The sequence below is a fragment of the Strongylocentrotus purpuratus genome, unplaced genomic scaffold (assembly GCF_000002235.5).
Source record: "Strongylocentrotus purpuratus isolate Spur 01 unplaced genomic scaffold, Spur_5.0 spur5_scaffold_1, whole genome shotgun sequence".
NCBI lineage: Eukaryota > Metazoa > Echinodermata > Echinoidea > Camarodonta > Strongylocentrotidae > Strongylocentrotus > Strongylocentrotus purpuratus.
The window spans coordinates 29,876,819-29,895,289 of record NW_022145594.1 but is presented as its reverse complement, the minus strand read 5'-3'; positions in this window follow the sequence as shown (position 1 = coordinate 29,895,289).

Here is an 18,471-nt window from a genome sequence, read left to right as displayed (position 1 = left end):
GCCAACAGAGGTAGTACTAGCAGTTATGGTGGACTAAAAGTTACTCGTAAGTAGATTCCATATTCATGCTTCTGTTCATTTTTGTAGTGAATTTTATGCAGCTGTGGTTTTAAAAACTTGTGTGAAAACCTTTCATTATGCATTTATGTGTTCTGTTAAAGATGCATGTTGTATATATAGACTATGACAATGTCTCTGGTGTTATTGGATCTATTAATATAAGACTTAAAGGTGTAAATGTCTAGTTTAAAGATATGAAAAGAAAAACTGGGTTTTGATTTTTAAACTTAAAAATAAAAAAATTGCTTTTTTAAAACTTGAGCCAAGCCCAAGGCATGTGAAGTTGACTACATCTTTGATCCCTAGGCCCACTGAAGTTTAGACCTAAAATTATACAAGATCTAATTTGTTTGTTGTGATTATTCCTGCATTTTGTCCAATACTTCTAAAAGAATACGCTTGGCGTAACTCTCTTTCTGAGCAGTAGACTAACTAGTTTTAGTTGGTGAGTTACAGAATACAGTGTCATGAAAAGACGGCCACATTTTGTCTGAGTTATGTTGTAAAATTAAGTTGCCTCGATTTGCCGATCCTTCATTACTCCTTTTTAATTGATCATTACCTAAGATTTCACTACACAGAAGACAACACTCTCGACTCCTGATTCTGAACATGCATGTAAAGATGTAATCGGACGTACAGAATGAATAATCAGCTTGTTGATTGCGATTGATCATCATGAAGAAGAACAAGACAGACAAGACCTGTTGCACTTTATTTTCGAAAGTTTTGGATCAATGTCTGTTGGAAGTCCGAGATCAAGAGCTCCAAACTCTCTGCTTTCGATCTTTGGTGAATTGGAATTGTGCAGTTATGCACATTTGTAGAGGGCGATCACAGACTATCATCTACACATATAGCTGTGGGGTTCTACTTTTAGTCTGCGTCTGTCTACCATTGTCATGTACATGTAATTCTGGTAACTGCACATTGCGCTGTCGCTATGAGAAGCTTATCGTGTATGGTTGTTGATCATTTTTGCTCGTTGCCTAGCCTTCTGTAATGATGTTCCCATTCAAATTTTACCTACCTGAGGTGATGGGGGAAAAAATAGATGTTGCAATAAAATATAACAAAAATTTAAAAAGGAAAAAAAAATCTCTCCATTCTACATACTAACCCATAGATCTAGGCATCTATAGTTTTACAGATCATACTTGCGGCCGTGCAAGTTTTAAAATTTGCGCTTTGGTAATTTGATCTCAAATTAAATCTTCCATCTTTTCCACCTTTTCTACATTCTCCCCTGCTTCTCCTCCAGCGTATTTCCTTCTTCTCTTCCCTCTATCCTCCTAAGTCCTATTCCTTCTCCCTCTCTTTCTCCTCTTCCTTCTCTCTCTCTCTCTTTCCTCCTCTTCCTCCTCTTCCTCCTCTTCCTCCTCCTCCTCCTCCTCCTCCTTCTCCTCCTCCTCCTCCTCCTCCTCCTCCTCCTCCTCCTCCTCCTCCTCCTCTTCCTCCTCCTCCTCCTCCTCCTCCTCCTCCTGCTCCTCCCCCTCCCCCTCCCTTGTTTTCCCACATCATGTTTTATTTTCTCCTTCTTCATCTTGATTTTCAATCCCATGTTATATCGAGGCTGCTGTTTTTTCTTTTCATTTATTTCTCTCTCATTTTCCTTACGATATTTCAAGAGATGATTAGTACGTGTAAGTCAACTAGATACTTGAAATCAATCATCTCTTTTCAGAAATCTTGAGTCCTTTTTTTATGATACTGACATCAATCGTAACTAGAGGGGTTCTGATTATCTTTGGCACTGTCGCTTTATTATTTCATCAGCAGCGTGAAATGAACTACCGTATTGCTTTTAAAATAATGTCTACTTAATTGCACTTTTATTCTGGAGAATGAAGTGAATAAACTAATCCTGCACATTACCAATTGTACAAAAAGCTCTCTCTCTCTTCTATTTGAAATAGAAAAACAACAAAAGTCTACACTTTTAGGGGGAGGGGTCGTGAGTACGGTAGCCTAGCCGTGAGATCTTATTTCCACAGTGTACATTAATTAATGTACATTAATTAATACGCATTTCACTCATGTCTAGGTCACATTTGCAGCTGCGGCCGTGGGGTCTAAAATATCTACGGCCAATGGCAATTATAGGGCCGCTGCGGCATTCCCACAGTCACATACGGTAGCAGTCACACATGTTAGGCTAGCCGCATGGCGTAGCTGCATGGCATATTTTAAATTTGTGGAGACAGAAAACCTGTTTGCAGTACGATCTTTGAAGTGATGTCGACGGCCGCCTCAGGGTGTCCCTGCGGCTGCCGTAGGTTTTTGACAAATACCAAGACAGATGCAAAGTAGCCACAATGCCACCGTACACCCGACATATGGTCGCCATGGAACCGCTCTACTGCATGGCTAAATTGGCTACGGTGTGTCTAATAGTCTAATTTTGAAGCTAGAAATGAAAAATTAATAACTCTGCGTTTTAATCCCATGGCGACCTGTACGGCCTGTAAAGATCGGGATACGCCCTAGGGTGACCCTGCGGCCGCTGCAGGTACAATGTATCTCTCAATTTCGGGGGGGGGGGGGGGGCCTACGGCCGTCGTATCCTACCCGTAGAGCAAACGTGACCTAGGCATTACTCTTAGCAACTCAGAAAACAGGCCATAACACTGGTAGCAACAACAAAAAAGTAAAAAATTGTGTGAATATCAAGAGCATTACACGTGTACCCCCAAATTGAAACCTACTGTATTGAGAAGAATAAATGCTTTTCGTCTTGATCAACTGGAAGACGAAGATTCATTCAATTTCATTTTCAGGGCGAGTAGTCCTACATTTTACACTATAACTCTAAAAAGAATAATTTGTTGTAGTGATACCTGTTCAAAATAAAGAACAAAATGTACTTGATTGTTATGCCAAGTTTTGGGATAATCTGATAATCCCTTTACAGAAATCCCCATGGATTTCTACTTTGCAGAGATCTGCCAGTACAAAAAATGCACACTAGGCCTACATGTACATGTACACATAGACATGCATGGCCATATGCAGTGCAGACGTGCAGGGTATATGTTTCTCATGTGCTCTGTAAATACATGTCAGTTGAAAGCTTTAAATTCTCGCTATACAGTATAGCAAAATTTATTTCCAATAATGCATTTTGTTCAGCGCTAATTTACGGGGGTTCTTAAACACGCATTCTGCTGTCATCACTGGTTTTGCCGAACCCGGGTCTGAATTTTTGGCGGGTATCGGGTCCCCGAACGAGAATTTTCACCACACTAAAAATTGTGTGCATGCAGCGGCAGAAGTTAAGATTAAGTTGCTGTTCTAATAATGCGACGGAAAAAGACAGTTACTGCTTTGGAAACAACTAAATAATCAATTTAATTACATACAGTGTACAGTACATGTAAATGTAAATATGCTTTGAAAAATAAATGAATATCAATTCAGACTTCAGTTGACGGGAGGTCTTTTTCACACCTATAAAAAGACCTATCATCAACTGAAACGATATCCATTTATTTCTAAAGCATATTTATTTAATTAAATTGAAATATAAGTTTGTGAATTGCATATTTTTAGCTCTTAGGTAGGGAGAATTGAGTTGGTTTTGTACTTTTGTCATTCATACATGTATTACATGTACATGTAGGCAATGGATTGCAAGGGAATAGTATTGCTGCCTTGGCAACCCATTTACCTGGAAAATATCTTGAATAATTTGACCAAACTACTCCAAAGTTTAAGTCTACATGTTCACACATATCATGTACATACACGTTCAGAGATGTTTTTGCCCCTTTTTAACTCTATTATTCTCAAAACAATAGAGCACATATTAAGAAAGAGCCATGCACAACAACATTTATGTAATACCTGTACGTGCCTTTTGAGAGCAATGACCTAGATACTCTAAAAAAAGGTCATGTCGTAATATCAAGTACATGAACAGTATATGAAATAACATGTACATTATGAAGTAAAATTCATACAATAATCATTCATACATGTACATGTAAACAGCATTAGTACACATTTGAAGTGTGAGCACTGTGTTTGCAAATCATACATGTACATGTAGGTACACTGTAAATGTACCAAGTCAAAAATAAAAGAAATATTTAAGAGGCTTGTACCCTCGTACAAAACCTACATCTGCATGTATTAGGTCAACATAGTTAAGCCTGTAAACGATCATCAGATTGGGGGCCGATCTTGAGCCGATCTTGAGCCGATCAGGTGAGATCGGATAATAATTTCTGATCGCCTATCAATAAAAATGATCTTGGATTATAATGTATAATCTAAGATGGCGGCCCGCATGTTTTGCCTCTTTTCTTGGACCAATATTATCAATTTCAAAGTCAAGAAAAGGCACTAAATATCAACAAACATGGTCTACAACAACTCCAAATGACAAAATAATTTCAGCATTTTTAAAGGCAATTGATAGCCTAAAACTTGAAAAAACTTTAAAAAAAAAAAAAAAAAAAAATCTGATTTTTTTTTTTGCCGATACCGATCATGATCACAGGTACAAGGTGTTGCTCCGATCTTCCGATCCGATCAAAGCCCCAACTTACAGGGTTAAACATAGTACATGTAGTATACACATACTGTACATTACATGTACAATGTACATACACATACTGTACATTACATGTACAATGTACATGCACATACATGTACATGTATACACTTTTATATCCAGTTGAAAGTACTGGTAGATAACTGGATGGCCATAGCTTATTAGCTCCAAGTATTGCATGCATTCTTTGGTGAATACAAATGTATGAGTCATACAGGGTAATTAAAATTGATTTATAGTTTACATTGTACTCGCAGTGAGAGACAATACAAAGCAGTTAGGCAGGCTAGGGGTATTACCAGTAACAAGCAAGCTTGATGGCCAATTGGCAGCTCATAAACAAACGTGACAAGGTTAGGAGGGGGCGGGGAGGGACAGGTGAGGGATGGTTCACAGGCCATTTAAAATCACTTTCCCCAAAACTACCATTATTAATGCCATAACATGGGCATATCAACTCAATTTACACATATGTCTATACAGTAGGACTACATGTACATACATGTACAATAGATCTTTTGTTTTTACAGTATGACCTAATTATGATAGTAATTAATCCAGATGATGAATTTAGTGATCTACATGTAGTAAAGAAGTATTAACCTAAAACTGTTGCCAACAGTACATAAAGGCTACTGTATGTGTACCATGAAATCACACACCATCCTTAAAGGTAATACAAAGTTATGGGAAATTTTGAAAATTGGGTGGATAGTGATTCTTTACAATTTTGATATAATTGGATGCCCCTGTGGATGTATTATAAGCACTAGAAATTGTAGCCCCTAAAACACTTCTGCTTTCGAGAAAAATTGAGTATAAAAATTTACCAGTGCTCCTGGTAAATTCTGATAAATTTCAAATAGCGCCTACAGCCGGACAATGGTATGTAGCTGCGACCATGAAAATCTCAGATTTCCAAACAGGAATAGCTAATCGGTCGAATTTAGTCAAGAAACATTGTTTGATAGCTTAATTAATATCTTGACCTAGAGAGGGAGCTATACAACCTAAAAGTTTATTATTTACAATTTCATGAGTTAAGACTCGATTTCAACCGCGACAACGATCAATGAATATTGTAGGATTGCATGCTTCTAACCCTGTAAGTTGGGGCTCTGATCGGATCGGAAGATCGAAGCGACATGTAGGCATGCATTATAATCCAAGATAGCGGCCCGCATGTTTTGTCCCTTCTCTTAGACCAATATTATTAATTTCAAAGTCATGAAAAGGCACTAAATATCAACAAACATGGTCTACAACAACTCCAAATGACAAAATAATCCCAGCTATGAAATTTTTAAAAGCATTTGATAGCTAAAAACTTTCTGCTGACTTTTTTCCGATCATTTTTATTGATCGGCGATCGGAAATTATTATCCGATCACCCCTGATCGGATCGGTATTGGCGTCCGATCCGATGATCGGTTACAGGGTTATATGCTTCCAATATGTTCATTTGAACGAATTCATGACCCCATACCAAAATTTTGTATTACCTTTAAAGTTTATCAATCACACTTTAAAGTACAAGATGCCAATCCCAGAGTCCCAAGAACAAGATCCAGGAAGCAGATTTAAATAAATGTTGTTTACACATCCAATGCTTTTGAAGTCAGAGGGTAACATGCATCTTCAAAAATTCTTAACATCAAATATTCAAATCTTTCATTTTGTTTATAACCATGTTATTTCATCCATGTGATGGAAAAGGCCATAATCCCAAAACATTAATTTCTAATCCCATTCCCAAGTCCTTCATTAGTATGTACAGGCTCATAGCATGTGAAACGGATCAGTTCAGTTCACTTGAACCCAATTCAATAGACCATAAACTCATGCTCTTCACGAACACTGTTTCTATACTCGATAAACATCTGACCTTGCGCAACATGCGTGCATTGTGCTTAGCGACACATGTATGCACAGTATGCATCCAGGTACATGGGCGAATATTTTCAAGCTGAGCCCGACCGACGATGATGCTACTAACTGATCCTTCCTTCTCTGTTTGGCGCCTGCAGTGCTGGCATGATGACGTGAAACAAACGCATAATTATTTCAATTTATAACGTGTAATGAAATTCATGGCCCTGGGCTATGCATAGTATCCTGTATTAAATATCTACATGTACGGTACATGCACTGTATGTGACCTAGAATATACACCGTCCCTGCCCCCAGTGAAGGTTTGTTCATAAAGCATTTATCTAGAATATGACTGGCATCATATTCATATAGATTTATAATACATGCATATTCATGTATATGGCTTTAAAGGTATTACAAAGTTTTGGTATGGGGTCATGAATTTGGTTCAAATGAACATATTGGAAGCATATGCGTTCCTACGATATCCATTGATCGTTGTCGCGGTTGAAATCGAGTCTAAAGTTATGAAATAATAAATAGTAAACTCTTTATGTTGTATAGCTCCCTCTCAAGGTCAAGATATTAATTTAGCTATGAAACGATGTTTCTTGACTAAAATCGACCGATTAGCTATTCTCGTTTGGAAATTGTATATCACAACAACATATTCTGAGATTTTCATGGTCGCAGCTACCATTGAACGGCCATAGGCGCTATCTGAAATTTATGAAAATTTACCGGGAGTACCGGTAAATTTTTATATTAAATTTTTCCTCGAAAACAGAAGTGTTTTGGGGGCTAATTTTTTTAGTGCTTATAATACATCAACAGGGGCATCCAAATATATAAAATTGTAAAGATTCACTTTCCACCCAATTTTCAAAATTTCCAGAAACTTTGTATTACCTTTAATATACATGTACATGTACATGTTTGCCTTTCACAAACATGGAGGCATACTGTACACACTGTACATATAAACAGTGTAAAATCTCACAGGGACTGAGTGCGATTAATCACTTAAAAAACAACAACATACAAACACAAGTCCTTTCAATATGTTGTAAAATTTATATTATGTGTAATCTCTGAAAAATTATAGATTGATGTCTAAACTGGCCATTGCAAACAGTTATTTTTACCCAGTAACTAATATACTGGCAGTACTTACAAAAATACAAAACAACTGTACATTCATGTATACAATAAAGTATTCTATAATATCTGCATACACTTGCATGTGACCCAAAATGTATAGTGTACTTATCCCTTGCAAATTTTTCTCCCATACAATTTGACTGGCATCATATTCAAAAAGCATATGCTGTTCACAAACATGTACATACTGTGCAATGTACATGTATTTGTTGTATGTGTACCTGTACGTCATGTATTTGAATTTAATTGAATGCAGAAGTGTACGGATATAAAATCTCAATGGGACTGAGTATGATTAGTCGCTTTAAAAAGAAAACCACAGACAAACACAATTCCTATCAATATGGTGTAATTATGTTATGTGTAATCTCTGGACAATAGAGGTTGATGTCTAAACTGGCCTTCACAAGTAGTTCATTTTAACCCTGTTATTACGTATACTGGCAGTACTTCATTACATGTACATGTACACTGTCAGTACAGACTTGTACATACATGTACAGTATGCATACAATGTACAAGTTACATGTACATGTACTTTGCGTAGCTTAGGAGATCCAAGTAGCTTTGTGCATCAATGGAAATTTGAAAATTATTTTTGGTGCTCAGGAGCTCTTTTTGTAATTGCTATAGTAAAAGTGTAAATTACTCAGGGTGATTGTACAGGCTATTTTGAGCCTTCCAAAGCTATTTTCTCTCCGGTCAGTCCTGAATTTTTTAGTTGTTTTTGTTGCTGTTCTTGTTATTGATGATGATTTATTAGTGTAATGTTTATGTTGTTGTTTTGCTTCTGGTGTTACATTGTAATGTGTTTCCTTTGTCTGTCTTTCATTTCTTTTTTCTCTTTTTTCTCTCTCTCTTTCTCGCACTTTCACCAGGACGTCACATCTTCAAACAAATATAGATCACAAATTTGACATTTGTATTTTAATCCTAGTCTTTGTACATATACACACCTGTATATATTTTAAAAAGCATATACTTTTTACCTTGGACCTGTGTCTTTATTGTACACATGCTTTGGTCTGCATTAGTAAATAATTAATAGCAATCGATATTCCAACCTTCGTAAACTTTAATTACAAGTGTTAAAATAAGTACAATTACGGTAAGAAACAGGTTGTCCATAGATCTATTGAGAGAAGTTGAACAAACTACAGAATGATAAATGTTTGAAAACTAAAATCAGTAAATCAATGTTGGTCTTTCATTGGCAGTTTAGTTGTTCCTGTCTCATGTAATTTGGAACAACTTATTCTTTATTTTGATATTAAAATAAGAATTTTTAATTCTCCTTTACTGTACCTGTTTATAAATGTAAACTGGGGCGTACATGTACAGTATGTGTACACATGGTTCAGTATGCTCAAATGCATTATTTACTGTACATTTCAGTGTATTACGTTATCGCAATTTTTGTAACCTTTGTTGAAACTTTGAAATAATGCAATGTTTTTCTGCTTACCTTCAAAACAACTTGCTTTCAAAGATGACATTTAGTTGCTTATTAACCATACACTGTACTTAATGCTTCCAATTCTTATCTGTAGATGTACATGTACATGTACGCTACATATACATACAAATTAGTTTCTAAAATCAGTCTTAGATTAGAAATATAAAATACTTGAAATGTTAAAATGCAAACCTGTTCACCTTTTTATTCCACCCCTACAATACAGGTTCATGACGATTGACATGAGACGCTCGCTATTGGTGGCAGGGTTGCATATATAAACTTGTGAAAAAAGGGTCAAAAAGACAAAATAGCAACTATAACAACCTTATCAACTTAATATCGCACGCAAGCTTGCTTTCAGGCAAGAGAAGTAGACTTTGATTTATGACAACAAGCTGATTGGTCAGTGCCCTCTGGATTTATGATTTGGAGGCAGCTGATTGGCTGAGTGGAGGCATACACCCACACCACACCCCTGCCCTGCCCACTAATTAATGTTACTGCAATGGCAGCCATGCATGTATCCCATCAACGACGTTCCCAACACGGTTCGTAAACCCTTACCCTTTTTGTGTGTGATCATTTCTTGCTGGCACCTATTAACCTTGACGGCTTGCAAAATGCATTCTGGCTTGCCGTTCGAAACGTTGTACTAAACTTTCCATCTGCGTGTGTCGCTTTTCAGTCAATTTTCCATGTGTGATTTCACTGATTTGTGGATTCTTCATGCTGTTTCCATAGCATCTGTGCACTTTGTCTATAGCCTGGCTTTCCATTTGGGAATACGGGGAAGTTTGTTCCTCCTCCTTCCAATCTAAATCATTTGTATGCTTAAAAAAAAGCAACATGCAATGAAACAATTCATCGCTTCTCTGAATACTAGTATCTTATCCCTATTTTCTACCCGGCTGAAATTCTGTTCTACCTGGTTTCATCATTATGGTCACGTCATGTCTAGATGATGCCATCATAACTTCTTTCTTCTTTCTATTCCTTACTTCTTTATCTTTCCACTCTCCACATCTTCTCTTGTACATCGTGTTCTCTCTATTTTCTGTTTCTTTTCTTTTTCACGTTCTGTAAATTGCCTTTTGCCTTTTGCCTTTTGCCTTTCCTTTCCGACATCTTCTATCTCTTCACCCTTCTCCATTTCTATACATTATTCCTTCCTTCATTCCCTCTCCTCCCTTTGCATACTCTTCATTTCTTCCCTCTACTTTGTTTTTGCCTTTCCTTCAGTCCTTCCACATCCATGTTTGTCTATCTCTCCCCACCTCTTTTACTGCTTTTCAAAAGTTATTCTCCCCCTCCCTCTATCCTCTCTATATTTTTGCCTTCTCTCCTTCACATCCTCTGTTTCTCTCTCTATCTATCTCTCTCTATCTATCTCTCTCTCTCTATCTTTCTGTCTCACTCTTAAGCTGTCTGTCTGTCTGTCTCTCTATCTCTCTCAACTTCTCCTCCTACCATCGATAGTCTGTTCTCCTTTCTACTCTGCCTCCTATTCTTCCCTTTCTCCCCATCTCCGCCCAGTCTCTGGGACTTACATGTACACTGTACCATTGCTATAACTGTGTCACAGTTCTTTGCTTCTAATATAGCATGATTTGCTGTCATCGTTAATGACTTGTCTTTAGAAATGTGTGAATGGATTGGATACTAATAATGACACAATACATACATGTATCTCTATCCTTTCAAGATAGACAGTGAGTGTTTCCCTAAACCTTGAGGACAAAGTCTCACAATAGAGGATATTTCACAATGATCCGTTTCCCTTCTAGGGCATTCTCGTTCCTATTCAAAATATTTTGACAGGTACAATGTAATGTACACCCAGGTCCTTTCTAAAATGTCACCAGTTCGGTTTCTTTTTGCACATTCTTTGATCATATGGAGTAAAAAAATGGAAAAAAGTGACAAGGTAATACTGGATACAACTTACAAATTTCCTGCTCGAACTACAGTACATGAAGAATAATATCTTTAGACAATGATTTTCACCTCTTACATTAATTCAATAAGTTCTATTCAGTTCTATTCAATTTAAATCTGATTAATATAGAGAAAAGGGAAATTACAGTTACAGAAAGCAAAGTTGGGGGAATAGTATATATGTGTAGCTCCCACTGCCTATCAAAGGATGCAGATTTACCTACAGTATGTATTTCACATGTACCTGAACATTGTACACTGTTGGACAGATGATTATATTCAGGAAGAAACCCATTAAATAATTGGAAAAGAAAGGGGATTTTTTTTAATTTTTTTTTTTTACAATAGATTTTAGGACTTGATGTTGCAATCAAAACTGATGAAAAGTGGCCCATTAACATTACCAAAGTTGGATTTCATTTCAATGTGATCAATGTAATGAGAAAAACGGTTTGCAGCACAGAGTGCATTTCCCAATTCATTTGGTACTGATTTTATGTTCCGATCTCTGGAAATATGTATGCCGATAAAATTATGTTAGCTCAGAAGTGCTTTGACTTTGGACATGTACATTAGGACTGTTTTCATCAGCTCGAGATTGCCAAATAGCCCGCTATTTCTGATTTGGGAAATAATCGCGAAGTTACAAATCTCGTCTTTATCAGCTCGAGATTGACCTTGGAACTGGAGCTCGAGATATTTTGCTCAGCGTTAGCGCATAGTGCGAGTCTACGGGCTGGTGAAGAGTCACCGGACAAATAGCGAGATATTTTGTAAACTAGCCCAAGATATCTAGGGATGATCACTTGACAAAATATCCCGCTAATTGCAACTTAGAGCTGATGAAGACGCAAATTAACTGGATAATTTGCGATGGGGATAGTTCAAATAGCAGGATATTTGGCAATCTCGAGCTGATGAAGACAGGCCTATTGAGTGTCCTGCTGCACAGACTTGGTTTGGGAAGGGGTAGTTGAATCAATATTTGCGAGGTGCGCTGCTTTCTAAACAAATGCCCTTCATACATTTAGAAAATGACTCTCAGAGATGCACATAAATTTGTCTTCCACAGAAGATGGCAGTGTAGTTAAATCAGGAGCTCTCTCTTGACATTTAACATCACAAATCAAAATAGGATCATTGAAATTGAATTAAATGTACATAATAAATCATGTTGTCATTATTTTGAAATTAATGAAATGTGCTAAAACGTTAATCAATTCGTCCTTGTTTTCACGAAGTGACGGTAGTGAGGAAAATCGTAACGCAAAGTGAATGCAATTTTTTTTTCACTACCGTCACTTCGTGAAAACAGCGACGAATTCATAAAAGCATTATTCAAAAGTTTGTGCATCTCATTAAGCTTGCATGGAATGAAGGAATCTTTGATTTACATGTATGAGCTTACTGTATTTAATAGTACATTATTGGTCATGATAACTTCTGTATGTACAGTACATGTACTTGTGCATGTATGTATGTACTCATGTTTGATGGTTAAGAGCCAGAAGGGCGTTTTTTTATATGTTAATGCCTTTCTAGTTGTAAAGAGATTTCTTGATATTTGGCTGTCCATCGTGTGTGATATACATGTCTAGATATGTCTATCCCTCCTCCACTTATGCCCATGCCTCTATTTAGTAACTTTATTTTGTTGTTAATTCAGCTTGAAATTCAGAATTTGCGTTCTTGTAGATTGATTGATTGATTGAATGATTCAAATTTATTCCATTTCATATATCAATAATTGTTTGCACAATCAAGAACATAGTTCACAAAGTAAGTTTGAAATAATGAAATGAAACAGGAACCTACTGGAAAGCATAGCTTGTTTTTGTATCTCTGGAAATAATTTTCTAATTTAAAAACAAATAGAGCACCTCTTTGTAAGACACTGCTAAACCATGGCTTAAATGCATTGCTTAAAGGCAGGGTATTTTACAGACTTTGCTACCACTGCTGTAATGTATTTTCAATTGTGCCATCTTACAGTGAAGGCATACATGTATCTACATGTATAGATAAATTTCCAGTTCCCGTGCCCAAGCATCATCATCTCGCGAGAGTCGTGCAGTTGGTGATGCATTGTGGGACATGGCTGCCAACCCATCGGGACATTGTGAGAAGCAGATGGCAGTACACGCAAATCTGAAATAGTGTCAGTGTAATATCCTGCCTTTAAAATTTCATGAGCTTCATATTTTACAAAAATCTTGCAAAATAAATGCAGCATGATTCTGACCGGAGCTGCATGACATTTTCAACCGTTTTGCAAAATTAAGCCAAGACAAGTGTCAACCATTGCATCTGTACATGAATATGTACATTGTAGGTATTCACTGAAATTGGAAAGTACTGCACATACAAGTTGCAATGCTTACATAGAGTGGGAGTATTCCATGTATTTTACGTGACAAGCAAATACTTTGTAAGCACTTGGACTGAAGTAGTCAGGCTGTGCTGGAAATGAAGTATTGCATCTTTGTCATGATGTTGTAAATATTGCAGTATGCGTACATGAATTGTGTATTATAGGCCTACATTTGTACATACCCATGTACATGTATAATCTTTTGCTGCTCATTGAATTATTTAAACAATTATTGTTAATTTCTTTTCAAGTGTAGCCAATATCAGATTTCAAAATACATGCATTTCAAATATAAACTTGCTTCATTCACAATGTACATTCAATTGTATGATCATGAAAGTCATCCCACAATCTCACAGTCTCATATTGATTTTTTTTTATTTAAAAAAAATCAATGCATCTCCTGTGACGCCTGGTGCCTCCAGACACAGGAAGAGAAGCCTGGTAATGATGTGTGTCTGTGTTTGTGAGAGTCAACACGCACCCTCTCTGTCGCTGGGCCAGAGCATCGCGTAACCAAGGCGATGAATTTAGCTGGATATATGTGTGTGTACCTTCCGGTTGCTTTTCTGTGCACCGGTTCTTTGTATTTGATCATAGAACAAGTGATTTCAGTCACAACTGTTGTATATCTGTTCAACATTATTGAGGATTTCCCCATGTTGATGTTACATTGACACTTACAGTGGACAAGTCTGTATAAGTCTACAATACACTGAAAGTATATTCCATAGAGTACATGTTTGTTACAGATTTTCTAATACTAGTTAAGAGCACTTACCAAGAAACTGCTTATAATGAACAGTATCACTTTTGTTTGAGCCATACGCATCCTAACGTATTACAGTTAGAAGACATTATGAGCAAATTTGCGCAGCTCCCTCTGTAGACGAGAATCATGTCAATCAGCATGTTGATAATATCTCGGCCTTTGCTCATGATAGCCTCTGGCTTGTGATCGTGGACTGAATACATACAGAGAGCGATGCCTGGTTTGGATGGAAACGATGCCATATCTTTCATTACATGAGTACATACCTACAACTATATCTACAAATGTACATGTGCATGTACATGTACATTACAAATGGTACATGTACATGTAATACACAAATATGCAATATTGCAATGTACGCTCCAAATAATGTGCATAGTTGACCCTACAATGTTATAAAGTAGAGGGTGATCTTCCCACATTGCACTGGTCAGCACATGCTCAGATACGATACCGGGGAAGACGATGAGACAAGGTTTCTTCCGGCTTTCATAGAGAATGCACTGCAGTGTCAACAATTCATGATATTACTAAAATATTGTTCAGGTTTCAAACTCAAACTCTGATTTTTTAATAGGTTTTGGATAAAAAAGGCCTTTTTACTATTACAGTTACCGGGTATTCCATTTTTCTCATTCATTAATACCTTTTATTTTCCACAACTTCACATGTATGTCAAGTTTACATGTAGTTCAACAGAGAAAAGGGAAAAATGCGAACTTTGTTATTTCTGGAAGATTTATTCCTTCTGAAGTATTAATACTACAAAATTCAATCTACTTTAGATTGAAGGCAGAAATTGATACTACCCTTGGCCTTGTATTGCTCCAAACTCTGTATTGTGTAGTTTGGGTAAAAGAGGGATTTGTTAACTATCCTCCAGCTTTTCACATTCAATAATCCCTTTCATGTTTTCACAAATATTTTCTTTTCTTCACATGCAGTTGTGTGCAGTTAGTTATTGAAATTGAACAATACATGTCAATTATGATAGATATGCATCAGCAACACTGTAACTACGACAAAGAAACAGGAACTGAAATATATTTCTGTCCTTGAAACCAGCCTCTAATCTACATTAACATACAATACCTACATTTGTAATGATAAAGGGCTCATTTATGTTGCAGAAAACTAATTTGAAGAAAAAAAAACATTGTTTTTGTTTAAAATACCATTTACAATACTGGAAAAATCTGTTTAAAGGTGCTCTTGCTCTTGTTCTATTTAAAACAACTTAACATCAGGGTGGACTTCCCCTTTAAAGGCATCGTTTAACAATGTTAAATCTGAGATGCGTTATCAGTGTCTGTGATATGGTGTAATATTAAAGCCCTAAAAAAATTGCGCTTCAAAATAATCAAGAAGTGCCTCAAAAAAAGTTACCCAATCCCTTTAAAAGACGGGTTTTATTGTACCTGAATGTCACTTGCCCTACTTGTACGGTGTACACTACAGGTGGATGTAATAACCTAGTTTTATAAGAATGTGCAACCTCATTCTCGCCTATTACTCTAGAGCATACCCCTTTAGTGGGACTTCCTTTGATAAACCCATCTTCTTACAGGTGCAATTAATATAGCCTTGTTCAGATTGGACCTGGTAAACCGTAGTTATTAACGTAGTATAAAAATGAAAATGAATGGCAAGTGCGTCCTGCGTGTACTCGTATGCTCTGTGCTATGAGATACAGAAACGAATTACAATTTAGACCAATTGAAGAAAAAAAACATGTTTAGCGTCCTGCCTTTTGAAAAATAGGAAGGAGGCCCTTTTTTTTTTTTTCTTTCAAAATGGCCGCTCGGTACTTTTTTCCTGACAGTCGGGCTATTTGTCAAGATGGCCGCAAGTATTTATTTCTTATTTTTTAATCAGAAATAGATCATTTTAAAAGTATATTTTTCATTTTTTAATTCATTGAAGGAAAAAAAAATTGACCAAAATTATTTTTTTTTAAAATAGGAGACGGCCCCCAAAAAGGGAAGCGGGCAGGGACACTAAACATGTATATTTTTGTTAAATGGCCTCACGTCATCTTTTCTTTTTTAATGCCCCGATTTTGCAGCATCATATCTGAACAGAGCTTAAACTGTGCTTCGTCACTGCTGTCGAATGGAATTGAAAATTCATTTTTAATGGGGACTTTTGATAACGGTAAATGTATGCTGAAGGATTTCATATATTCCTGCACATGTTAGGGTTTGTATTCCTTGCAGATTTGTTGTATTATAGTAAAATTGCCCACTTCTGCAAAGGGGCCACTATCCTTTTATGGAATATATACTGCCAAAGTACTTTCCAGAGGTTGCTCATATAACGTCACAAGTAAATTTGTGTTCTCGTGCAATAGTGCAAGGTGCATTTACCAGTGCTCCCACAACATAAGTCAACTACAGGTACATGTACAAGCACAGATTGCCATTGACTTTTATAATACATGTGATGGTATTTATGGCTACGGTGCTATAACTGGGGTTCAAGGTGATATGACACCAGATCATGGTCAAAGCAACACAGAGGGGAACCTGCAAGCCTATTAGTTCAGTTTGGTTGCTAGTTACCAACATGCCACGCCTCCTTTTTGAGTTATCTGCATAGCAGTAGTTTATTATCATTGTTATAGGGACCAAATAGGCCACGCCCCTCCATTTTACTGGGTAATCTACATTTGTACATGCCCTCTCATCTGAATCTACATTGTAATCTACTACATAGCGATTGTTCAGTATTGTTGCTATAGTCACCAGTAGGCCACACCCCTTTTCCAATGTGACACCCCATAATGGTAGTTCACCATTCTTGTAGCCTGTAGTCACCAATAAATAGGCCCCGCCCCCTCATCATCCCACTCTACTGTGTAATCTACTACATAGCAACGACATGCCAGTCACATGTGCATGTCATGACACAGTGAATGACCTTCTGAGTGTATATTGTCAATGGAGGGTCATGATGTCATCCCTTATTGTTCAATGCTCATTTACAATGTATGTATAGTCAGCTTACCCCTCCTAATCAATAGGGAAGGGGTAACAGTTATCTGCCCCCTCAGTGATTTAGAGAGTGCTCTGACAATAGGGCTTTAGTTTACAATGTTCTATTGTTGTAATGGGGGATTCTAAGAATAGATTGCATGTATAGTGAAACAGGCTATTTGAAGGGCTTGTATGCTTGGAAATACATGTTCATTGTATAGATACTGGTATGGACAAATTCTCACATGTTCTTGCACATGCGCTTGGAGAACTACAAAATTATACAAAAGAAATGAAAATTTGGATTTTTAAGGATATTTGAAGTCGATTATTAGACACCTGAGTATTTTGAAGTCGATTTTTAGACATCCAAGCATTTTGAAGTGCATGTAGTCAATGTATATAGTAAAGGAGCTTGTAGAAAGTTAAGAACATGATTTGCAATCGAAAAAAATAATACACCAAGGCGATATATTATTTTGTAATGCATAATAAGTGTATGCTTTGTTTATACTGTACAGTATTGTGGTGATCCCCGTTGTGACCTATTTCTTGTGTAGCCTAAATGCAGACGTATTTTCAATGGTCATGTTTAGTGAAGTTTGGACCTCGATCTCATTTTAGCTAGGGAGGGATATTCCGATATTGTTCTGTCCGGTCCTCATGCATGGAGGCCTACCTGTGGTCAAATCTACTTCGATGAAATCATAGTGGACAAAAGATGAATTTAATTAAAGTTGCTATCCATTGATTTTAATTGTTGTAATTTGTATCATTGCAAACCGGGAAGTTAGATCGAACAAGTTTATCAATAATTCCCCCTTGTAATTTTCAATGAATATCTACTTCAGCATCTGTGTACCATTGTGTGCAAATGAGGGCAATGTTAATGAGTTCCATCTAACCTTGTATAGAGATACACATTGTAGTACATACACTAGTATTATTTTAAATGTTAGATTGTGTAATTGACATTTGAAGGTATGCAGGGGGGAATGCGAACTATGTCGGCTAATGAAAGGAAGAGGCATTCTTTCTTTTCCCTCGATCATGCAACAGGCACTCAAGATATGCCATCATCTTGACAGCTGTGCGTCTGAATGAATCATTGAACTGGGGCATTCATCGCCAAATTGGCAACAATCCCAATGCCAAAACCTTGTCAGGTATACACACAGGCGCACACAGGCGCACACAATCATGAACCTGAGTTCATTTCACATTTTACTAGCCTGTAGCTCTGAAATCGACAAGCTACATACATTTGTGCATTGATTTGTGTGTGTCTCTGTGTGTGTAGTGCAGCTT